At 41.8% G+C, this 26,207-nt stretch overlaps 1 protein-coding gene across 4 annotated transcripts in view; it reads left to right on the top strand.

The window, feature by feature from the left end:
* The window catches only part of RASSF8 (Ras association domain family member 8), a 126,501-nt gene that overhangs the window by 807 nt on the left and 99,487 nt on the right, over window positions 1–26,207 (top strand). The gene's annotated exons all lie outside the window — the stretch shown is intronic.

A 26,207-nucleotide genomic window follows, 5' to 3' on the forward strand; every position in this document is an offset into this window, starting at 1 on the left:
ATCCTAGAGCCGCCTGGTTGCTGAGCCACTACTTTCTCAGCATCAAACGGCATCTTGAGCAGTGCAAGCGCTGGATATAATTGCGGGTCAGTATTGCCCCTGATCTTTAGGCATTTAGACGGGAAATAGATGCAGGGCACGTTTCATAGCAGACTTAAACCCGTCAGGTTAACCCTGTCAATACATCAAAGCATTGCGTTAAAAAAATTCCTCCAGCCTGGTGACACAGAGGGACGAACATTTATGGATTTTCCAGTGTAATGTGTCTCAGCAATTCTTCGTTAGATCTCTTTTGTCTGCAGGAAGCACCTTTAAATATGGATAGATTTCCGATTTTCTGTCGGTGGGATTAACCACCCATTCTGGTAGGAGGCCCCAGGTAATCTTTTATTTTTATTTATTTATTTATTTTTAGATTTATTTGTTTTATTTATTTATTTTTGGCTGCGTTGGGTCTTCGTTGCTGCCTGCGGGCTTTCTCTAGTTGTGGTGAGTGGGGGGCTACTCTTCGTTGCTGTGCGGGCGCTTCTCATTGCAGTGGCTCCTCTTGTTGAGCTCTGGGCGCACAGGCTTCAGTAGTTGTGGCACGTGGGCTCAGTAGTTGTGGCTCGCGGGCTCTAGAGCGTGGGCTCAGTAGTTGTGGCTCGCGGGCTCTAGAGCGTAGGCTCAGTAGTTGTGGCTCAGGGGCTTAGTTGCTCTGAGGCATGTGGGATCTTACCCAACCAAGGCTTGAACCTGAGTCCCCTGCATTGGCAGGCAGATTCTTAACCACTGTGCCACCAGGGAAGTCCCAGTCTTTTATTTTTTTAATTTTCATTTTTCTTAAGTCTTTCATCTCTGGGTTGCCAGGAGTTGGCAGTCATGTTGTGAAGGAACAGAAAAATGGGAAGCTTTCTTAGTGGATTTTCAACATCCCGTCCTTTGCCTGGGTGAGGCAGTAGTGAATGCCAGCTAGCCCTCTGCAGGGAGAGGTACTGCGTGCACACAGGAGTCAGGAGGCAGGACAGAGCAGTATTGTTTTGGAGGATGGTTTGTGTGAGATTTTATCTTTTAGCTGGCGTATCAATTGTACTTTTAATTCTATTTATCCCCATGGGGAACTATCCCAAACTATAAATATTATATGTGACCATACCCCACTTAAAGAAGACTGAACATAATTTGATGATTGGACTTTTGAAGGATCAGACCCAACAAAAATATAATTTGTACTGTAGATGGTAAAACCTTTCAAAAATCCTCCCCTTCCTCATTTTCTCTCCTTTTAAGAGTCTTAAGACGGTACTCTCGATACACAGTTGGCAGTAATGCATTGAATTCTTTCTAGGTTCATTGATAAGACCTAATTTGGGGGCTTCAGTAGCTGAGGGGGACATCAGAGAGCTCAGAGAGGGAGGAAATCATGGGACTGTGCAGAGAGGAAAGGCATTTCAGTTTGCTGAAGTGTCAGCATGCTGCAGGGAAAAGCAGTTAAAAAGAAGTGAGAATATTTAGATTGTTTTTAGTGTGCATGTTTCCTGAATTTGGCATTCGGTTGAGATATTTAGGAATTGCAGATTTTAAATTCTGTGAGGTTGTGGTATCATTTCTTTTTGCCTAGTATTTTATTTTTATTAAGGTTTCAATTTTTTAATGTGAATCTCAATGCTTGGCTTTTGTAGCCTCTGTACTGGGTGGCTTGCATTAATTTTTGACTTGAATGTCTTGGTCATTTTGAGAAATGATGAGTGTTTCAGAGTTTCTTACTCATTAATTGGTCTGTCTTATGTTGATGTAGGTAATGAGAGTAAAAATGTTGTTCAGTGTTGAATATTGTTGCTCTTTCCATTATGGTTGATTCCTGGCATAATGGCTTTGCTCATTTATTGTAAACCATTAAGGTCCTAGATATCTTGCTGGTGTTCAAAACATAGCAAAACTCTTTGCGGGTAGCAGTGGAGTGGAGATGGGAGTGGGATAGGAAAACATTGTGCATCATAACTCTGAGGATTGGAATTTAAAAATAATGTATCACCTGTTTTCTCTCCTGCTAGCTTGCTCCAACCCTAAAGAGATTTCAAACTTCAAAGCTTTCTGCAAAATGGGGATATTATTACTAAGAGCGATGCTGTGACAAGTAGAACACCTAACATGGTGCCTGGCCCATCTTAGCCAGTAAATGGCAGCATCTGTGACTTCTTGAAAAATGAGCTCATGATTACTCAACCTTTCAGACTGTTCCTCCTCAGTTTTTCATCTCATCCATCTAATGAGTGGCTCAGGCCAGAAGGCTGGAGTTATCTTCCATTCCGTGTTCTGTTCTGTCATCCCCCACCCAACCAGTTTGTCACAAAGTCCTGTCTACTTTTCGGGCATAATCTCTTTCAAACCTGATTTTCTTTCAAATCTGATTTTCAGTCTCCACGATGCTTGCATCCTAGTTCAAGCCACCATCCTCTTTCCCACTGCAGAGGCGTCCAGCTCACACCCTGCCCCCCCTTCCAGTCCCTCTTCCACCAGCAGCCAGAAGGAGAAAAAAGAAGTCACTTGCTGTTTGAAGTCTTCAGAGTTCTTATTCTTGGGATAAAATACAAAATCTTCAACATTCCCACAAGGTCCTGTGTCATTTGGTCCCGTCCCCCATTTTCATCTCTGGCCAGCCACGTGATCCAGCTCTCTAGCAGACTCACCTCAGGGCTCCTGCTGGTGGTCTATTTCAGGACCACCTCCTTGAGTAATTTCTCATCCTTGGGTGCTGGTTCAGGTATCCTCTATAAAAGTCTTCCCTGAGAAGGCCACCCATATCGTCATGCCACTTAGAACCCCTTGATTGTCTCCCTCATAGCAGTTATCTTTTCCTTTTAAATATTTACCACAGTTTATAATTATGTATTATTTGTTTAATGTTTCTCTCTTGCCCCTGAGGGCAGAAATAATGCCTGGTTTATTCACCAGTCTATACCCAGTGCCTGGTGTGTATATAGTAAATGCTCAATAAATAGTTATTGTTGTAATGAATAAGATAGTAATACGACTTGTGATTTGTATATTGATTGCCTTCTTTATCACTGTTAAATCTGCTTCTCCTAACACAAAAGCCAGACTGGCTGTCTCCTACACTCTTTCTTTGATGGTTTTATGTATAACATGAAATATCCTTTGCAGATACCAGGTAAAATGTGAACACATTGGAGCTCTGTGGAAAATTCATAAATAAATTGAGACACCTTTTAATTGGTGTTACCCTTGTGATTTTCTGTTGTAGATAATCCTTTTTCTAAGTACATCATTAAAGGAATTATGGTTTTTTCATCAGCACAGGATTACTGAAAGAAAAAAAAACTTACCATGTCACATTATTTTGCACATGTCATATGATAACATGTTAGTCAGCAGCTGTGGATTGCACCAGTGCTCAAATTCAAAGGAAGAAAGGGCAAACTGGAGTAGAAAAAGGAGAGTTTTAGTTCTAAGGATGTTTAGTACTGTCCAGCTATTGCCGTGACTTGCATAAATAACTAGTGTCGCTTGGCCATTTAGTTAAGGTAGAGAGGTAGTTGCTTAAAAATGGGAGCCACCTAGAGGTCTGGAAGTTCTTTTTCCCTCTCACTAAAGCATTCCTTGCTTTAGCCAAAAAAGTCTCATGACTTTCCAAGGCCAAGGAAGGCTTAAAGCTTTGAGTGTTTTTGTCATGTGGTTGCTCTTTACAAAATACTAGCTTGATGTACTATAACTCTTAAGTACTTGTGTCTTTATTAATGTTTCTGGCCTCTACTTCTTACATAATCACCCACATTTTCTTTTGACTTTAGTTCTTTAGGGCTTTAGTTTCCTCTTAGAACTTTCCCTCAAACCCTAGAATGAAGTAATTCCAATTCTTTTCTAGTTTGGTATCTGGTGGGTCACCAAGTGTACAGGGAACTTGGGAGTTGATTGTAGGATTTATTTCTTTGCACTCAACCTCTAGGTTTCCCCAAAATGTTACACGTCTTTGTGGTTTGGACCCTGAGTTTTTGCCAGCCAGAAGCTGGATGCCCTTGGGTTGGGAGAGCAGAGCAGGGAGGATTAAAACATTTTTAACCCCCTATTATATGCCAGGTTCTGGGCTAGGTGCTCTCACAAAAGAGGAGTAGTTCACCTGGTCAACATCATGAAGAGGACTCTTAAGCTTTTCATACATTTGCTTCACTCAAGGAAGTTGTCCCTGTTGTTTCCTCATTTCCCCACCTTTTATTTTCTAGTCGGGAAGGCATGACAAGTAGAGATGTCCTCTCTAGCCAGACCCTTTACCTCACCTTGGTACTTATTTAGACCTGATTTTCCTTGTATAAAAATACTGGGAGTGGGGCTGGAGAGGGGCACATCATGTGATTTGCCTTTGTGGGAGGTCTTTGCGCCCCCAGGACATTTGCATCAGGACTAGCCACCATATGCCCGAGAAGAAAGTTCTGGTTGGGAGCCCTTGTTATTCTTTCCCTCATGTATACATGCTTACTGGCTACTTTGGGTGACCTTGAACAAGTTTCCTGGAGCTTTTCAGCACCAATCATATTTATTGCCTATTTATTTCACAGCCTTGCTATAGGATTTAGAAGACTTATTTTGGGCAATTTTTTTTTGTCACATTCAGATATATCACAAATCTCATTACAGTTAACTCCAGTGCTGTCCAAGTTTTATGCATTGAGAAAGATATTTTCTTATTCAGCAGTATATGTTTTATTCTTTGTTTTGATAAGAAATCAGATATAAATACAGGTTGTAACAAGAGGAGAATTGTGATAATTTTCTACCAGGTTTTATTCATGTGGGTGATATATTTTGTCACTCTTGTTAACTGTCATAGACTTCTGAGTGCTAAGTCATGTTTATCTTTAATTATAGTAGTTTTATTATTGGAAAATCACTTTAAGTTATTCTTCCAGATATAAGTATATACACTGAAAAAATTAGGGTTCTCCTAATGGGTAGATACTGGACAGAAAAGTAAGTTCTTACTTTTTTTTTTTGATTCAAATATTTACTGAGCAGCTAAGGAGATACAAAGGTGATTAAAACATGGTCAAATGGACTTCCCTGGTGGTCCACTGGTTAAGACTCCGCACTTCCAATGCAGGGGGCGCGGGTTGATCCCTTATCGGAGAAGTAAGATCCCGCATGACCCGCAGCACGGCCAAAAAAAAAATGGTCAAAGGGGTGAGGCAAATGCACAAGTAATAGAAAGCAAGTATAAGGCTCACAGAATCAAAGTGGGAGTTTAGTTCCCCAACCAGGGATTGAACCCAGGCAGGCCCTCAGCAGTGAGAGCGGAAGTCCTAACTACTGGACCGCCAGGGAATTCCCCAGTAAGCTCTTACTTTTATTTTTGCTTAAAATATTTGAATAGATCTATAATCTCTGAACCTAGCTCGTGCCCTCCATTGTAATTTGTCTAGTCTTGATTACCTGTCTCTTCTCCTGTTATATTCTACTGAGTACGGACATACAGTGCATATTTGAAAGAGTGCACTTCAGTTAAAAGCCTGGCTAGACCTGGGTAGCCTTAGGGAAGTTATGATACCAGCCCAGCCTCATGTTTCCTGATCTTTAAATGGGGCTACTAATTTGTCACTCAGGGCTAGTTTGGAATAAAAGAGGTGTCTGTGTGTGTCTCTGTATGGAAATGAATGTATATGAAGTGTCTCAGCGAGGAGTTAGCACCTTTCCCTCACCCAGCTCCAGTGAGCTCTGTCTGAACTGGGAGTCTGAACAGGCCTCAGGGCTCTTTGTGTGTCCACACCGATGGGCTGGGAGCACCTGAGTTAGAGAAAGCACTGTCAGTGTAGATCATCCAAGGGTGGGAGTAGAACGCTTGCTGGTTGACATGGAGGACCCTCCCCACTCACCACAGTCTGGAGGTGTCTATCTCCAAGGCCTTTCTCCATTGGTAATGCTTCCTCTCATTGAATTTCAATCTCACTTTCCCTTGGCTCCTGACCCTCAGCGTGGAAAGAACACGCTGAGGTCTCTCTTGACATTGCTGCTCCTTCTAGCTGTCTCCTCTCTCAGCCAACTTCTTACAGGAGCCGTCTATGCTTAATACTTCTGCCACATCACCTGCCAACTCGCTGTCCAAAGGTACCATTTCTTAGAAACATGTCTTGCCACAGGTACCAATATCTTAATTGCCAGAATCAATGGAAGCTTCTCACCCCAATATGACCAAAGCTTTTTTAGCATGTTCATGCTGTTGAGCAATCTCCCTCTGTCTTTTGTTTTTTTTCGTTTTTTTTTGGCTGCGTAGGGTCTTTGTTGCTGAGCGCGGGCTTTCTCTAGTTGCAGCAAGCAGGGGCTACTCTTCGTTGCGGTGCACGGGCTTCTCATTGCAGTGGCTTCTCTTGTTGCAGAGCACGGACTCTAGGCGCACAGGCTTCAGTAGTTGCAGCACGCGGACTCAGTAGTTGTAGCACGCGGGCCCTAGAGCCCGCAGGCTTCAGTAGTTGCAGCGTGAGGGCTCAGTAGTTGCAGCGTGCAGGCTCTAGGGCGTGCGGGCTTCAGTAGTTGTGGCTCGCAGGCTGTAGGACTCAAGCTCAGTAGTTGTGGTGCACGGGCTTAGTTACTCTGCAGCATGCGGGATCTTTCCGGCAGGGATCGAACCCACGTCTCCTGCATTGGCAGGCAGATTCTTAACCTTGCACCACCAGGGAAGTGCCTCCCTCTGTCTTGAAATTTCTCCTTGGCTTCCTTGTCACCACTCTTTCTTTGTTCATTCATTCATTCATTCAAAATGAACTGCATGCCCTTCCATGCATGGGGCTGTAACAGCACAAAACACATAGAACTCCTGTTCTCATGGAAAGCATACTCTATTACGGGGAGTTAGATAATAAATGAATGAGTAATTTTACATTCTTTATCTAATGATAAATGTTTTGGAGGAAAAATATATAGCAAGGTGGAGGAATTGAGAATGCTGGGGGTGGGAGTGGAGGTGTGATTTGGTATTGGATGGGCAGGAAGTCCTCACTGAGGAGAGCACATTTGAGTAGAGATGGTAATGAAGCAAAGGAGCCAACTCTGTAGCTGTCTGGAGGAAGACACTCGAGGTCGAGGGGTCAGTGAGTGCAGAGGCCCTGGAGCAGGCGCATACGGGTGTGTGCGCGTCAGAGCAGCCAGACCAGTTGCAGGAGATGAAGTAAAAGAGGTAATGGGGACCCCTCCACTAGGGCCTTATTGGCTGTGACAAGGATCTTGGTTTTTACTCTTGAGTGAGAAGGCTGTTAAGGGTCTTGAACAGAGGAATGAATGAATTGGAGAATAACGTGGAGTAGTCGGCAAGAGTATGACTTCTGGAGCTGGCTGTCTGGGTTAAGATCTCAGCTCTACACTTACTGGCTCTGTGACCCTGCAGTAGTCCAGTAACTTCTCTGGGCCTCATCGGTAAAATGGGAGTAGGAATGATACCTATCTCCCAGTGTTGTGAGGTTTCAATGAGTTAATATTTGTAAGGAACAGAGCATGGCAGATCGTAAGTATTATAAAAGTGCTTATTAAATAAAATTAGTAAAATTGAAAAAGTTCACATTGCTGTCATGTGGAAAGGGCTTGTCAAGGGAAATTAAGAATAGAAGTGGGAAGCCAAAACATGGAAACAGCCTAAGTGCTCATCAGTGGATGAATGGATAAAGGAAATGTAGTATATATACACAGTGGAATATTATTATGCCAGGGAAAAGAAGGAATCCCATCATTTGCCACAAACATGGATGGACCTTGAGGACATTATGCTAAGTGAAATAAGTTAGAGTAAGACAAATACTGTATGATCTCACTTATATGTGGTCTTTAAAAATTGCACAAATGAGGCGTGGGGATGGAGAGGTGGGGGAGTAAAATGGGAGAAGGGGGTCATAAGGTACAAACTTACATTATAAGTCCTGGGGATGTCATGTACGGTATGGTGACTTAATAAAAAGGGAAAAAAAAAAAAAGAATTGAAGCAGGAAGACCAGTTAGGATATGATTGCAATAATTCAGGCAAGGGATGGAGTAGATAAAGTGCTAGTGGTGGAGGTGGGAGAATCGTCACATAGTGGTGTGTTTGGAAATGGGGATGACCTATTGGCTGGAGGGTGAGATCTGCTCTTCCTTCCCTCTCTGCTCTTTCAGACTAAGCCTTCTTTGCTGCCTCCTCTCCCTTTTGACTAGAGGCTCTCGAACACAGGTACCATTTGGAAGTAGATTGGTTGTCATAGAGTCTAGGTTGTGGGTATTTCTGGTGGTCAGTGGGCAAGGGCTGAGCCAGGGGTCCTCGGCATCCTTCGTGGTGAAGACTTGTCCCTGGTACTTTGCCAGTAGCATGCTGGTTGAGAAGTGCTGCTTGAGACCTTCCCTCCCTGCCCCCCAGGTCCAGGATTTCTTAACCCATTGTTCTATGTGGGCAGCAGAGGGCCTATAAGCTGCCTGGAATATTTTCCAAATGTTTTTTGTTTATATGCCCTGTACTCTGACTTCCAGACCCCTCTCCACTGAACCGTACAGCAATCCCTTTGGATCAGCGTGCCTCCTGGCTTCTTCCTTGATTTCCTACCTGGGTTTTTGGCATCATCATCCACTTTATTCCTAATCTTGACCTTCCTGTGCCACCTCACCTTGACTAATTCATCTGGTTGTGATTGTACCTTCTGGATAGCTCAGGAAATCTTTTCCATTTCTCCATCGTTCACTACCCTAATTTAACATCTCTCATTTAGACTGTTGCCGCTTCACTGGTCTCCCCACCTGAGACCCATCTTCTACATGTGGCCAGATGAGCTTTCAGATACACAAATCTCACTGACTTGCTAAAAACTCAACTCCATCACTGCCTACAAGGTTGAGTTCTGACTCTGTTGCAGCCCGCAGGAAATTTGGCTCTGCTCCCCTGCCCTGTGGCTGCCCTCCCTCCCTGCTTGGCTGCCCTCCAGCTCTCCCTCCCTCCCCATCCTCATGTGCCAGGCTCTAGCAGAACTAAATTAATACATTGATGCTGAAACATCTAAACATGCTATTTGATCACACGAAAAAAATGGTTCAACCTCTCCCTTACGTACCAAAATACCCTATAGCTCTAAAACCCAGCCTGGCTAACCTTTATATTTTGGCGTGTTTTCTTCCTGGTGTTTTTTTTTCCTTTTGGTATTCCAAAAGGAAATACCCTATAGCTCTAAAGAGCTATAGAACCCTATAACTCTAAAACCCAGCCTGTTCCTGAATGAGGTGCTCACTCCCGTAGGAGTCCATCTTGCTTTCCTTCTCCACCATGTGCATGTATATTTCTCTTCCTTTGCATTGTAATTTCAGATGCTCTCTACTTCAAACAGCTGAGCTTCCGAGAGGCTCTTCTTAAGCTCATTTGTTCACAGGTTCAAAGTGACTAAGAAGACTCTAAGCTTGCAGTTCCCTTATCCAGTTCAAGGAGTCTAAGTTTGTTCTTTGAAGCTTTGCAACCAGTCATGCCTTTGCCGCTGGATGTTTTGTGTGGCATCTCTTTCTAAAGTGGAGCAGCTTTGTCTACATTAAAAATCTCTTGAGACAGGTAGCTCCTTCATGGTCTCTTTGGAGCCCTGGGGACCTCTTTAGTAGCCCTTGGTGTCCAAGGTCACTTGTCACCTCTTGATTTGTAGGAGCCTTCAGTGGGCTCCGTTCTGGCTGTGCTCAGCCTTTCTGTTCTAGAACAGTTTCCTGGCCTCCTGAACTAACTTTTGACCAAGTTTCCACCTTTGGTTCTGATCATCCTGTTGTACTCAGGATGGAAAAACTTCGGAAGATCTCTCTTCTGTTTGGCTAATTGTTATTGCTAGCTTATCATAGGGATAGGTTAGCTTTTCTCACCCTCGCCTCATTCATCCTTTGCTCTCAGGGCTTCTCCCCAGTCTTCATTCCATATGCAAAAGGAAAAAAGAAAAATATTTTTCACCATTCTCAACTATCTTTATTAGCTCTCCTTTTGTGTCTGTCATAATTGTGTCTCTTTTTTTATTAGCACTTTAAACATGTACTGTACTTTTGCATTGTCAGATATGATGGGGTTAATAATGTTTGTAAAATTATTTAAAACGTGTTTTAGGTACAGCAAACACCTTCATTCATAGACTAACGAACATGAAGGCACCCACCCAGGCCAAGTTTTCAGAGTTTGGCTCTGGGGCCGGTATTTGTTCCCATCTGTACACTTGTGATTTGAAAGCTTAGGAGTGGAGGAGTTGAGATTTGTTTCACGTCACCTTTCCTGCTAGACTGTGGGTCTCCTGAAAGCAAGATCCGTATTCAATGATCCACCAACTGTAAGCTCTTTAATGAGAGGAACTTGTCTGATTCTCATTAGATCCTTGGGACTTGGCACTGTTAGTTGTTGGATGAATTCAGTGCAGTGGCTAGTATTTATACCCTCAAGGGGAACTGTGCTAAACTGCCTCTAAGCATTTAGCTGTGCAGACTAAATGAGGAGTTGGAATATAGCTGACTGAAACATTCATTTTACATGGGTGATTGAGGTGGTACTGAAATCTAGGTTGGTAAGAATGAAGGTTTTCCTTGGCTTTTGAAAACACTTCAACAAATAATAAGTACCTACTGTGTTCAGAAGTAAGGGTCTGTAGAGGGTACGAGGAAGGGTGATGTGGGTCTGTGGTTTGGGGAATCTTATTATGAACAATGAGGGTATGGTAAGTACGTAAGTGATTACACATGGCGTATGTTGTGAGATAAATATTATCAATATATAAAGCAGAGTCGGAGGAGAGTGTGGCTAAATGACTTAAAGGGTAAAGGTATTCACTACCGCAGTATCTGTAATAATAAACATTGGAAACATCTAAATGGTTGATAGCAGGGCACTGATACAGGCGCCAGGTAGACTGTTATACAGCCATTAAAAGTATTTATGAAGCATTTATAGTAATTTGGGTAAATGCATATGCTTTTTGTTAGGTGAAATGATGGAATATAAACTTATATATACGGTGTGACCATAATTTAAAAAATAATTTTTAAACAAGAATACCAAAAGGAAAAAAAAGCACCAGGAAGAAAACACGCCAAAATATAAACATTTCATCTGACTTCAAGTATATTATATGTGTGTGTGTGTGTGTATACGTGTACAATTGCGTGTACATATATACACATTTACACATCATAAATTATATTTCATTGAATTTTCATACACTGAGCATACCCATGCAACAAGTGCCCAGATTGGGAAATAGGATATTATCCTCATTTCCACAAGCCCCCTCATGCTCCTGACTTCTAATGGCATTCCACAGTTCTGGCTGCTTTTTGTTCCTTATATAAATGGAATCGTACAACGTGTACTCTTTAGTGTTTGATTTTTCACGCTCAGTATTGTGTGATTCATCCATGTTGTGTACAGTTGTAGATTGTTCATTCATGTTATTGATTATGGATGACTTTTAATCTTACTCTTTCATCTTTTTATGTTTTCCAGAATTTCCTATAATGAGTATGTATTCTATAATCAGAAAAAGATAGTACTTGTTTTTTTAAAGAGGCAAAGGCAAGTTTACTTATAAAGCGCTTGGGTAGATTAGGTTAGACCATGGGACGTGTGGAGGAGAGTTGAGAACTTGAGGACGTCGGTTGAGGTTGTCCTGAAACAGATGTGGTGCAGTGCAATGTGAAGTGAGCGTCCAGAGGCCCAGATTCTATCTGTTTTGTCATTTAGTGGTCATGGGACTGTGGACACATCCTTTAATCCCTTTAACCCTCAGTTTGCTCATCCATCAGTCAGCTGGGTGTGATGGTATCTCCCTTACTGGTCATGAGGATTAACTGGAGATCATATGATGAGTCTCTGAGGTGGTCTGCCGGATGTCGAAGTCCTTCATTTAAAATTTGGAGTTAGAGAGGATGGATGCCCAGGGAGGGAACTCCCGTCCAGTTGCCATTAATTTTCTCTAGGAAGTGAGGGGTGAGGATCATTTGCAAATGAAAGTACGTAGCTTTGAGGTGGGTGTTTGAGCGTAGCAGAGAAGCTTTGGGGCAGGTAGCCCCTGAGTCCTCGGTGAGCTGGCGGTTGCAGGGAAAACGGAGGGCGAGCTCAGCAGTGTTGAGGGCCCAGCCACGGTGGGAGCATAAACGTGCATGTAGTGTGTGAGTTTTTCCTCCAGAAGATGTGTTTATCATGTTTTATCTGGGCTAATAGTAAACTGATTCTTCCTGATCATACAAGTAGAGGAGGTAGAAAAGAGAAGGAGGAGGAAAGCCCACCTCACACATAAGAAATGCCCTGACTGACCCACAGAGAGAGCGCCGTAGAGTCCACGGTGATTTAGGACTTAGGAGATCTTTCTCCAAGGGTATTTACACTAAAAGGGAGGGCTGAGATTTTAGTCTAGCCCGCAAAACAGGCAGGGAACTTTTATTAATACAGGTGTACCGCAGAAATATTGCAGGTTCGGTTCCAGACCACTGCAGTAAAGCAAGTCATACCAGTTTTTTGGTTTCCCAGTGCATTTCAAGTTATGTTTACACTATACTGTAGTCTATTAAGTGTGCAATAGCATATGTCTAAAATGACAGTGTACATACCTTAATTAAAAAATACTTTATTGCTAAAAAAATGCTAACCATCATACGAGCCTTCAGCAAGTCATAATCTTTTTGCTGATAGAGGGTCTTGCCTCCATGTTGACGGCTGCTGACTGATGAGGGTGGTGATTGCAAAGGCTGGGGTGGCCGTGGCAGTTCTTAAAATAAGACAACAATGAAGTGTGCTTCATTGATTGACTCTTTTTTTCACAAATGGTTTCTCTGTAACGTGCAATGCTGTGTGTTAGCATTTTCCCCACTGTAGAACTTCTTTCAGAATTGGAGTCAATCCTCTCACCTTGCTTCTGCTTTATCAACTAAGTTGATATACAATTCTAAATCCTGTGTTGTCATTTCAGCAATCTCCACAGCATATTCACCAGGAGTAGGTTTCATTTCAAGAAACCACTTTCTTTGCTTGTCCTCAAGAAGCAGCTCCCTACCCATTCAAGTTTGGTCATGAGATTGCAGCAATTCAGTTACATCTTCAGGCTCCACTTCTAATTTTAGTTCTCTTGCTGTTTCCCCCACATCTGCAGTTATTTCCTTCACTGAAGTTTCGAATCCCTCAAAGTCATTTATGAGGCTTGGAATCAACTTCTTTCAGACTCCTGTGAATGGATATTTTGACCTCTTCCCATGAATCATGAATGTTCTTAGTGGCATCCAGAATGGTAATTCCTTTCCAGAAAGTTTTCAATTTATTTTTCCTAGATTCATCAGAGGAATCACTATCTATGCGAGCTGTAGCCATATGAAATGTATTTCTTAAATCATAAAACTTAAAAACCAAAGTTACTCCACGATCCATGGGCTGCAGAACGGACGTTGTGTTAGCAGGCGTGAAAACAACATTAATCTCATTGTCTATCTCCGCCAGAGCTCTCAGATGACCAGGTGCACTGTCAATGAACAGTCATATTTTTAAAGTAATCTTTTTTTTTTCTCTGAGCAGTAGGTCTCAAGAGTAGGCTGAAAATACTCAGTAAACCGTGTTGTAAACTGGTTGTGCTGTCATCCAGGCTTTGTTGTTCCCTTTATAGAGCACAGGTAGAGTGGATTTAGTATAATTCCGAAGGGTCCTAGGATTTTCAGAATAGTTAAGGAGCATTGGCTTCAACTTAAAGTCACCAGCTGCATTAGCCCCTAACAAGAGAGTCACCCTGTCCTTTGAACCTCTGAAGCCAGGCACTGACTTCTCCTCCTTAGCTATGTGGAAGTCCTCGATGGCGTCTTTTTCTAACAGAAGGCTGTTTCATCCACATTGAAAATCTGTTGTTTAGTGAAGCTACTTTCATGAATTATCTGAGCTAGATCTTCTGGATAACTTGCTGCAGCTTCTACATCAGCACTTGCTGCTTCACCTTGCCTTTTTATGTTATGAGGTTCTTTCCTTCAACCTCATGAACCAACCTCTCAGAGCTTCCAACTTTTCTTCTGCAGCTTCCTCACCTCTCTCAGCCTTCATTGAATTGAAGAGAGTTAGGGCCTTGCTCTGGATCAGGCTTTGGCTTGATGGAATGTTGTGGCTGGTTTGATCTTCTAACCAGATCACTACAACTTTCTCCATATCAGCAATAAGACTGTTTCACTTTCTTATCATTTCTCTGTTCACTGGAGTAGCACTTTTAATTTCCTTCAAGAACTTTTCCTTTGCATTCACAACTTGGCTGTTTGGCCTAAGAGGCTTAATTTTTGCCCTATCTCTGCTTTCAACATGCCTTCCTCACTGAGCTTAATCATTTCTAGCTTTGGATTTAAAGTGAGAGACATGCGATTCTTCCTTTCACATGAACACTTAGAGGCTATTGTATCGTTATCGACTGGCTTAATTTTTTTTTAACATCTTTATTGGAGTATAATTGCTTTACAGTGGTGTGTTAGTTTCTGTTTTATAACAAAGTGGATCAGCTATACATATATCCCCATATCCCCTCCCTCTTGCACCTCCCTCCCACCCTCCCTATTCCACCCCTCTAGGTGGTCACAAAGCACCGAGCTGATCTCCCTGTGCTATGCAGCTGCTTCCCGCTAGCTATCTATTTTACATTTGGTAGTGTATATATGTCAGTGTCACGGTCTCACTCCGTCCCAGCTTACCCTTCCCCCTCCCTGTGTCCTCAAGTCTATTCTCTACATCTGTGTCGTCTTTATTCCTGTCCTGCCCCTAGGTTCTTCAGAACCTTTTTTTTTTTTTTAGATTCCATATATATGTCTTAGCATACGGTATTTGTTTTTCTCTTTCTGACTTACTTCACCCTGTATGACAGACTCTAGGTCCATCCACCTCACTACAAATAACTCAATTTTGTTTCTCTTTATGGCTGAGTAATATTCCATTGTATATATGTGCTACATTTTTTTTTTAACATCTTTATTGGAGTATAATTGCTTTACAATGGTGTGTTAGTTTCTGCTTTATAACAGAGTGAGTCAGTTATAGATATATATGTATCCCCATATCTCTTCCCTCTTGCATCTCCCTCCCTCCCACCCTCCCTATCCCACCCCTCTAGGTGGTCACAAAGCACCGAGCTGATCTCCCTGTGCTATGCGGCTGCTTCCCACTAGCTATCTATTTTGCATTTGGTAGTGTATATATGTCCATGCCACTCTCTCACTTTGTCCCAGCTTACCCTTCCCCCTCCCTGTGTCCTCAAGTCCATTCTCTAGTAGGTCTGTGTCTTTATTCCTGTCTTGCCCCTAGGTTCTTCATGACCTTTCTTTTTAGATTCCATATATATGTGTTAGCATACGGTGTTTGTTTTTCTCTTTCTGACTTACTTCACTTGTATGACAGACTCTAGGTCCATCCACCTCACTACAAATAACTCAATTTCGTTTCTTTTTATGGCTGAGTAATATTCCATTGTATATATGTGCCACATCTTCTTTATCCATTCATCTGTCGATGGACACTTAGGTTGCTTCCATGTCCTGGCTATTGTAAATAGAGCTGCAATGAACATTGTGGTACATGACTCTTTTTGAATTATGGTTTTCTCAGGGTATATGCCCAGTAGTGGGATTGCTGGGTCGTATGGTAGTTCTATTTTTAGTTTTCTAAGGAATCTCCATACTGTTCTCCATAGTGGCTGTATCAATTTACATTCCCACCAACAGTGCAAGAGGGTTCCCTTTCCTCCACACGCTCTCCAGCATTTATTGTTTGTAGATTTTTTGATGATGGCCATTCTGACTGGTGTGAGGTGATAGCTTATTGTAGTTTTGATTTGCATTTCTCTAATGATTAGTGATGTTGAGCATCCTGTCATGTGTTTGTTGGCAATCTGTATATCTTCTTTGGAGAAATGTCTGTTTAGGTCTTCTGCCCATTTTTGGATTGGGTTGTTTGGTTTTTTGATATTGAGCTGCATGAGCTGCTTGTAAATTTTGGAAATTAATCTTTTGTCAGTTGCTTCGTTTGCAAATATTTTCTCCCATTCTGACGGTTGTCTTTTCATCTTGTTTATGGTTTCCTTTGCTGTGCAAAAGCTTTTAAGTTTCATTAGGTCCCATTTGTTTATTTTTATTTCCATTTCTCTAAGAGGTGGGTCAAAAAGGATCTTGCTGTGATTTATGTTATAGAGTGTTCTGCTTATGTTTTCCTCTAAGAGTTTTATAGTGTCTGGTCTTACATTTAAGTCTTTAATCTATTTTGAGTTTATTTTTGTGTATGGTGTTAGGGAGTGTTCTAATTTCATTCTTTTACATGTAGCTGTCCAGTTTTCCCAGCACCACTTATTGAAGAGGCTGTCTTTTCTCCATTGTATATTCTTTCCTCCTTTATCAAAGATAAGGTGACCATATGTGCATGGGTTTACCTCTGGGCTTTCTATCCTGTTCTGTTGATCTATATTTCTGTTTTTGTGCCAGTACCATACTGTCTTGATTACTGTAGCTTTGTAGTATAGTCTGAAGTCAGGGAGCCTGATTCCCCCAGCTCTGCTTTTCTTTCTCAAGATTGCTTTGGCTATTCGGGGTGTTTTGTGTTTCCATATAGATTGTGAAATTTTTTGTTGTAGTTCTGCGAAAAATGAACTGGCTTAATTTTAATATTGTTGTGGCTCAGGAAATAGGGAGACCCAAGGAGAGAGAGAGAAACAGGGGAAAGGCCAGTGGGTGGAGCAGTCAGAACACACACATTTATCTATTAAGTTCTCTATCTTTTATTAGCGGGGTTCATTGTGCCCCAAAACAATTATAATAGTAACATCAGAGATAGCTAATCAGAGATCACTGTGACAAATATGATAATAGTGAAAAAGTTTGAAATATTGTGAAAATTATGTAAAAGCAACACAGACACATGAAGCAAGTGCTGTTGGAAAAATGACACCCATAAGCTTGTTCAACACAAGATTGCCACGTGCCTTCAATTTGTAAAAAATGCATTATCTGTGTAGCTCAATCAAGTGAAGGGCAGTAAGATGAAGTGTGCCTGTATTATGTTTTCCGGCTGTGAGAGTCCTAAAATCACTAGCAATTTTAGCTATTTTAGATCCCTTCAAGTAGAATGGGGCTTGAAGGGCTAGCCTGGAGCCCTATTCATGGGTGGTATTGTTTCTATGGGAGTGGTACTCAGGTCCGGTGAAAACTTCTGGAGATGCACTCCAGCTTGTCGGCCTCTTCCAAGGAAAGCAGTGGGTGAGCAACTCATCCTGAACCCATTGTAGAAGGTTAGCTATTTGTAGATAAATGAGGTTGGTAGCTTGTGAGACACCTTTACTCATTGTTGATCCCTTCAGATAGTATCTTTTGAATGCCTTCGGGCTGGCTATGCAAAAGTAAAAAAGAATCAGTCTTATCTTTTAGATTCTTTTTATCTGGGCTGGGCATTTAAAGAAGTAATTTTTGGAATGTGATAATGGATGAAATGGAGATGTAGGTTCCTGGGGTGGTGTTGGAAGTGAGTGCCACTGGAAAGGTGTTCCAAAGTCTGCCTTGAGGAAATTGGGGGAGGTTTAAGAGGAAAATTCACTCTTGAGCTAAGACTTGAGGATGAAAAGGCGTTTTCTCCCCTGTATACTCCATACAGATAGAATAGTTGGTATGAAGGCACAGTGTGGGACGGAGAACATGGTCTGTTGGAGAACTGCAAATAGTCTTGGTGTCACTAAAGTTAGATGTGCAGTATTGGGTGGGGAATGGCAGGAGCTGAGCATAAGAGTAATTTATTCCCCTGGGGAAAGGATATCACGTTGCCCTAAAGTCTGTTTAGCTTTTTGTTGATGCCAACATTGGTTATGAGAAACACAGTTTTTCCATCTCTGTCCTGAATTAAGAGTTCTACCTCTTCAGATTTTTACATTGGGAAATGTTGATATTGCTTCATAATTAGCAGGGGCTCAGTGCCTTCCAATTCAGTGTAGAGATCACCTTACTTATATTCAGTCCACAAACATTCATGAAGCACATGTTAAGTCAAAGGAATTCTCCTTGCTGTGGTTGGTAATACAGAGACAGGAAATGGCCTCTGCCTTTCAAGAAACTTATAGTCCAGTTAGCAAAGCAAAACTTGAACTTTCAAAAGCCCTCTTATGATAACAAAGATAATAGCAAAAGGAAAGAGGAAGGGCTGGTTCCTTACAACAGTGGGAAGCAGAGAAATCTATTTAGAAGACAGTGCACTCTGATCAAGGACTGAAGGACCAAAAGAAAGGTGATGGGTCGACAGTGGTGTGAAGGGGGGCCCAGGTGATCGGGGACTGGAAAGAGGCCCCCCCAGCTAGAGGAGCTCAGTGGAGACCAGCCCAGGAGCGCGGGTGTTCGGAGTGTCCTTGGGAGGTAGCGTGCTGTCTGGAGTCACTCAGTGTGGGTGTGTGGCTGGGAGTGAAGAGAAGCAGGGCTGGAAATGTGGCCGGGCGCCAGCAGTGGGGGTCTTACCTAATGCACTGAGGGATCTGGACTTCATGCCAAGCTTTTATGAACAAGTCTTCTATGGGTGTTCCCTCCATCCCAGACCATCACTGTCTCTAGTCTCCTTCCACCTGCTGTGTTCAAAACAAGACACCTTGGGACTTCCGTGGCGGTCCAGTGGTTAAGGCTCCACGCGCTCCCGTGGCAGGGGGCACGGGTTCAGTCCCTGGTTGGGGGCACGGGTTCGGTCCCTGGTTGGGGAGCTAAGATCCCGCACGCCACAGGGCGTGGCCAAAAAAACCCAATACACCTAATCCTGACACCACGTGACAGGGACTCACCTGGTTTTGCACAGATTACCAGGAAAGTTGTGATTTTGGTTTGGAATCTTAGGATGTTTCCGTGGTCGAAAGCTTAATCCCTCAGTGTTGGTTCTCCTCACCTTAGATTTTTGAAGCCCACAGTTCAGTTTTTCAACTACTTTTGTGTCCATTATATAATTTGTTAACAGTTATAGGAAATAGTCAGATCAGACCATTTATAGTTAGGGAAGTCTGTTCAGAAAGCCTAAATGAGTAGGCCAAGATGATTCAGCAATGAAAGTTCGAGGAGCGATTAGAAACAGCGAGTTCACGGCCCTGTTTGGTCCAGGGTTCCTTCCATTAAGTCATTATGCCATGGCCTTCCACTCCACGATTCTGACTGCTGATGAATACATGCCTGCCGTGTTGTTATGGCATCGCCGAGATGTTTGCATGGATTCATCCCGTTGGGTGTGAGTTAAGTATTTCGAAATTGGCTGAGATAATGGGTTACATCCATAATCATTACACAGACAGAAATCAACTGGCTTATATGGGAGTTTGCCCATAACCTTCTTATTATTTATTTTTTCTCTATTTAAGGAGAAGCCTAACTTCTTAGTAAGCCTCTATCATTCAACTGATAATTTTGATTTTTTTTTTTCTGGAAATAATCCACCCAAACCATCGGAGTTTTTATTCTTAATCTCATATATTTAGCAGGAAAATTGTTTTCCCGTCTTTCAGATATTTAGCAAGCTAACAGAGTTAAGTGTGTACTACTTTTGTGAATCATTTTTAAGCAATAGGACTTGCCAAGTTAAGTACACAACTTAAAATATTTGTAAGACAAAAAAAAATGGAGAATCTTGCTTTATAAATACACTCTGATTTTTGTCAAGAGCAACAGGGTTGGCCTCTTAAAAGTCACGATTGAGAACAAATAGGTTGTGAGGCAGCTATGGTATGGGCAAAGATACTAGTTTTTATAATGAAGGACCACTGACATCGAATACTAAATCTGTAGACTTCCTATAGAGATGTGGTGATGTTGACCCTGGGAGAGACTTGGGAGGTCATTGTACCATATTCTCTTTCAGAAGAGCAGCCCCCGAAGAAGAGGCGTGAAAGGTCACGTAGTTAGTGGTAGATGTGGGACTAGGATTTGCCACACTTACCTGTTCAGATCCTCAGTGCTCCCCGTTACCAGGAGGACCAGGCCTAAACTCCCCCGCCTGGCCCTTCTGCCTCTGAAGGGATTGTGGGAGGTGAAGGCATTTCCTCAAGTCTGATAACAAAGGCACAGAAGAGAGAATAGATAAAAGTTAAGTACATGTTGATCAGCACTGAGTGAACGCAATTAGATGGCATTATATTAATGACAATAAATTTTCAGGCCTGTCTCGGAAATGAAGATGGAAATCTTCTGACATACTATTAAAATAAAATAAAATAGACTCTAGTTGAGTATGCAGAGGCTTCTGAGCTTCCAATAGAGAGAGCTGATCTGGAACACTTGGTTCGATTCTAAGGTCAAATCAAGTTATTTTTAAGCTCCTAAATGGGATGAGGCCTAAATATAATACCCGTATATGTCTGGCAGCCAGACTGGCCAACCTCTCCTGTCTAGTAAGAGCCCCTGCAGTGGTGGTCGCAAAACCTCCAGGCTCCCTCATTCCTATCTTTATGAATTCTTATTTAATATTAGATTAATTATATATGTACTATGTATAATTTTGCTAATAATGATATTAATTGTGTTAATAGACAATAAATATTGCTTATTTCATTTGCAGTCCAGAATGTTTTAGATTTTAGACAGAAACCTGTGTGCCTGCATGTATTTGGTGGGGAGGGGGTTCAAAAGCAACGGGATGAGGGCCTTAAAAAGGCAGGCACGTGGATATAATCAACATCCAGGAAAGAGGCAGGGCAACGACTAGGCCAGCATCCTTCAGTTTCAAAGTATAATCAATAAGGTTGGAATAATATTGCACACGATTATGGGGCCTTATGGTTTTCAGGTTATTTTCACATCTTTTAAATTATTTGATTGTCACAGCAAACCTGTGAGAATGGTAGGCTAAAACATTGTTCACATTCTCCATGTCAAGTCAGGTCATAGAAAGACTGTGGATTGTCTAATATAACAGCTATCCAAAACATTCTTCCTCAGTCAGTTTGGTCTTGCCCAACTCCGAGGTGTCTTTTTTGAGGGAATAGGTAGGTGATGGTATCTACCAAAGAAGCTTGAAGCAGTGGGAGTTCCCTGTTCTCTTACAACCTCACTATCAGGTAAAAGCAAGTTTTGACTAAGCTACTACACGTGCAGATGATTTTTAGGTAAACGTTTGCTGGCAAGTGGCTCAAAACAGTTGATACAGCCTGGCTTATAAGCTCCGAGCTTTGTGTTTTTAGGTGTTCTTGTACAGCTTTCGAGGAATGCTTACTCAAAGCAGACAACACAGCATGGCAGAGGAGATTCTTGGTCTTTCAGTTACCATCAGAGGCTTAGGCTTTATCAGATTATTATAGCCTGTTCATTCAAGGGTGGAGTGTCTCTAAAACATTTGAGCAAGCTCACTTACTTGAATCCTTTAATTACACCAATGTGATCCTCTTTCTAACACTCATCATGCTAATTAGCAAGCTGCTGATTCCACCAAAGAAAACCCATCCAGTAGGTAATGAGCAAAGTGTCCCCAAAGCATTTGTCTGTTGTAACCACCTCTCAAGTATGGGCTTCCTGGTTGGAGCCCACCAGACCTGCCCTGGACAGTGCACTCCTACTCCCATCAAGGTTAGTGCCTCGCCTAAGCACTGTCACAGACTATCACAGGCTGTTCGCTGAAATGGTTCCAAAAGTGTATTATAGATGTTCAGACACATCTAGGCTGTTGAGGTATCTTGGAAGGTTACATTACTATTTGTGTACTCTTTTCAATAAAATAGAGAAATGTGCTTGTTAGCAGGGACATTAATTTGATTAGAGAATAGTCTTGACAAAATGTGGAAAGTGGGTTTTGCCCAAATTAATGCAGCATGCGTAGGACATGTGTGTATTATATCTGCTTAGTGCTTGTTTGCGTTATATCAACTTCATACAGCCTAAAGACAGTGAATCTCAGGTGTAATTTTCTAAGAAAAAATGAGGGCTAAAGATTTAAACATTTCTATTACGACTGAGGTAAAGCTAAGGTTTTCACACCCACCCAAACACTTTAAACAAGGTACAGCCTGGTGAATGCTCTGTGTAAATATTTACACATTCAAGTACGTGGTAGATGCAGTTTGGTAGTTAAACTTGATATAGATGATTTGGGGGGATAGGTTGTATACATTACCTGTGGAATAGATGTGAGACAATGGCATGCATGTATTTTTTTTTCTAAATTTTCATTCAAATTTAGCCTATATGTAGCTCTAATCTATAGCTATCCCCCAAACTAAAAGTATATTGAATTTTCCACTCTGCTTACCAACATATGGTGGTAGTTAACACATGTGGTAGTAGTTGAAGAACAATTAATAGATAAGCTTGTCCTGGAAGCAGGTAAAGAAGAGAGTCAGGTGGCGGGGAGCTCTAGCAGCTGGCCCAGGCAGGATGATAACTCAGAGAGAAAGAATGAGAGCCCTGCCCTCCCAAAAGCGAAGGAGAAAGCCTCAAGAACAAAGAGCTGGCCGGCAGTATTGAAGCTGAAGATGGAAGCCAAGTAGGATAAGGGCTTGACTTTTCGCAATGAGGAGATCCTTTGTGATCTTCCCACAGAAGAGTGAGGTAGCATTGAGCTGAGGAGTCTGAGGAAATGTAGGCCGATTTTTAAATAATAATGGTCATTTTATTTATAATGTATCTGATGTGCCTGGTCCTAAGCACTTTGTATGCATTAATTCATTTAAATCTCACAACCACCTTACAGAATCTATACTTTTCTCCTCCCATTTTAGTCTATGCAAAACTTGAGGCACAGAATAATTTGCCCAGACTCATATGGGTGGGAAGAGTGGGGCAGAGCTAGGATTTTAACCCAAGCGTGGCTCCACCACTGTAGATCTTAACTGCCGTTCCCTGCTGAAGCTTCGCTGCAGAGGAGAGAGGTCTGTACTTGTGTGTTCTTTGTCCTGTGTTGGGTGGTGGTGACACAGAGACAGTCCCTCGCGTGCGGAAATCTTACAAGGCTTGTTGGGAGGATGGGTCAACAACACGTGTAGCTTCCATTGCTGTGGTGGAGTCAGGACACAGGAAGGCAGGGGCCAGTTTTCGTTGTTGGAGGTGGGAGAGGAGAATGAGGAAAGGCTTCTTGGAGAAGATGACCCTTAAACTGAGGTTCACACTGGCACACTTCAGAGTGGTGGTTTAAAAAAAACAGGTATGAGAAGCTGGATTTCATTCTTAGGTCTACTTCTTTCTGTCTTTATCAGATTTTCTAAGTACCCTTCCCCCATGGTTGAAAACCGATTTAAGCAAACATGCCATGTCTTTAAGTCTCCAGCGAGTTTGTCATAACAAGGTATTCAACCCACAAATGTGAACGTTTTGTTGTTGTTATTTGTTTTGGCTAGGTGGGTCAGTATGCTCTATTACTCATAATTATATGCAGCATTCTCTTTAGAGAAAGAAAAACCAAAGACTTCCCTCGCGTATTCTATTTTAGGAAAAAAGCAAACATATACACAGTAACATGGTCAGTATTTTTGGTTAAAAAATGCAGCAACCGTTATGCTTTCTGTAACGGGTGGGAAAGACTCTTCTTCCATACTCATTTCTATGCTTTTATTAAAAGCACCTTATGAGAAATGAAATTGTTGCCTAAATGAGGAGAATGGGGAAATCAGCAAAACAATAGTTCTGGAAATCTTGCCGGCCCTTCTGAGTGACTTTCCTTTTGTGCTACAGGTGCTCTCTCTCCATTATGTGGTTATGTGATATAACTGAGTTTATTCTTTCTCATTTATATAGTTTTGTTATCTATTCTTTAAAAGCAAGCAAATTATAACTTTTTTAAACTCAATAAATTCCATAAAACAAAGTTGGGTTTTTTTTTAAATTTTTTTTTACTGAAGTATGGTTGATTTACGAAAGTTGTTTTACTACGATGGCTCACTATTGTTTTTACTTTAGGGTTTATTGACCTAAATAATAGTAAGAACCATGAACTAAATGGTTATCATATGTGCAGGGTCCTTTACCCACATACTCGTTAATCTTCACAATTCTGCAAGGTAAATTTACTCATTTAACAAATGAGAAAATAGCTTTGGAGAGATTTCTTAAACTACGGAAAGTTAACTAAACGCCCCATCGGGGAAGCTGGTCTGAGAGAACGAGGCCAACACATGGAGAAGCAGCAGAGGTGAGGGAGAGCCTGCGGTGAGCGAAGGATGAGAGCTCTGATGGACCGCCTGGCAGCCTGGGTGGCTGGCGCCGGGGGCTCTGGGTGCCCGGTGCCCCGGCCTTGCGTAAGTTAGCCTTCTCTTGTCTGTGTGGGTGCGTGTTTATTTGCAGACACTTTATGGCAGGGATTTGTACTCATTACAGCAGTCAGGCAGGTGACATTAAGGGAAAGAGCGGGTTTGGTGTCAAGATGAGTGGTTAGGACCGTGGCAAATTAGAGAGCACTCGACTTACCTGAGGGGGGCGGTTACCGCCCCCCCCCCCCAGCTCCAGCTGGTTACGCCCTTAGGACGTGTGGCGGAACCAGTGTTAGACAGATCTTCAGGTTTTTTCAGAGAAGCCATATGTGTGGAATTTTGGGGTGATTTCCATCCTTAAAAAAAGAAAACCACTACTTTGCGCCGCCCCCCAAAAAAAACCCCACGAACTAGAAGGTGGCTTTGTGCTTTGCAGGTTTGATCACTGGCCTCCCGTTAGCTGGTGGGAGTGGGGCGGAGGCAGCGCTGAGCTCCTAGGCTTGTGAGAGAGGGCTCCTTGGCTACCTGAGGAGCCTTTGCAGCCGCTGCCCGGGCTGAGCCAGGGCAAGGGCGGTACTTATAAATGTCCTCATTTAATTTTTGCACCACAGGGGATGTAAATGTTGGACTGTCAGGATTATCTCGTTGCAAGAACAATTTAAATTCAAGCTAATTTTTAAAAAAGATTCATGGAATGAGATATTTCAATTCAGTGAATTTTTTAGATGACGTAAATTCCTTTAAAACTCATTTTAAGAACGAAGGATATCAAACTGCCTACTTTAACAAACAGTATATTAAACATAATATTTGGGAGGGGGTGTTGAAGGACATTATTAGCATATTATCCTATAAATTTAGATTTTGTCCAGTAGAAGATAAGCAGTGGATGAGCACTTTTTAATGTCTCTACGGGCAGTATAAGGAAATACTGAGGCAGTTGCTTTATTAAAAGACCAAAGATGTATATTGTTAGGGTGAATTCTGTCCTGGATCAGTCCTGCTTCACTCTTGTTTTGGCATAATAATAGGACCTTTTGTCCTGGATGATAAATTATTTGGTCACCCTATATGACATTAATGTGTTTTTTAGTTGCTGGCCCCTTTCTCATAACGGTGGAATGAGGCAAGTGTGCTGGATGGCTTTGCTGCTTCTTGTAAAATTAATCATTGAAGCAAAGGCGTCTTCACCTCAGAGTGACTCTGTCAGCCTTCCCTGAAGGATCTTTGCTGTTGCTGTCAGGGTTTTACTTGTCAACACCATTTAAAGCATGATTGATTATTTCTACATCATAGCTTTCAAAGGCATCCTCCTTGTTAACTTTAACCTACTCTCACATCTGTATCACATTTAATTTGTGGTATGTGATGGCCGCATAGTCAAGGATCTATACTAAAAATTCTTCATAATCATCCTTAAAGGACACTTAGCAAAAGATAATAAAACATTGATTTTAGAAAAGCACATTTCTGGGCAAACATCTTTTATTGAATAAAATTGGAGATACTGGGTGCTGCTTTCTGGATGTAACACTTTTTTTCAGAAATCATTTTTATAGTGAATCACATGCTGAATGATATGATATCCCACATCTCTTTCAACTTGGAATAAATATATAGTAAGTATGTTAAGTTTGTGAATGAAAAAGTTTGAAGATGTAGATAAAATCTGAAAATGACAGATTGAGAATTCAGAAAGATTTTAATGGCTTAAAATAAGGGCTGAAACATTTAAAGACTAAATTTAATGGGTCAGAATATGAATTTCTGCATTTAGATTCAAAATAATAGCAGTTATGCAAGTACAGGAATGAGGAAACTTATCTCAGCACAGCTCATATGCAGAAGACCTAATGGTTTTTTTTTGAACATGGGCTCAGTATAAGCTAATAGGAAGTATTGACTGTTTAAAAGTTAGCACACTCAGCCATAAAAAGAAACGAAATTGAGTTATTTGTAGTGAGGTGGATGGAGTTAGAGTCTGTCATACAGAGTGAAGTAAGTCAGAAAGAGAAAAACAAATACAGTATGCTAACACATATATATGGAATCTAAGGAAAAGAAAAAAAAAAGGTCATGAAG

The sequence above is a fragment of the Balaenoptera ricei genome, chromosome 10, assembly GCF_028023285.1.
Source record: "Balaenoptera ricei isolate mBalRic1 chromosome 10, mBalRic1.hap2, whole genome shotgun sequence".
In the NCBI taxonomy this organism is placed as follows: Eukaryota; Metazoa; Chordata; class Mammalia; order Artiodactyla; family Balaenopteridae; genus Balaenoptera; species Balaenoptera ricei.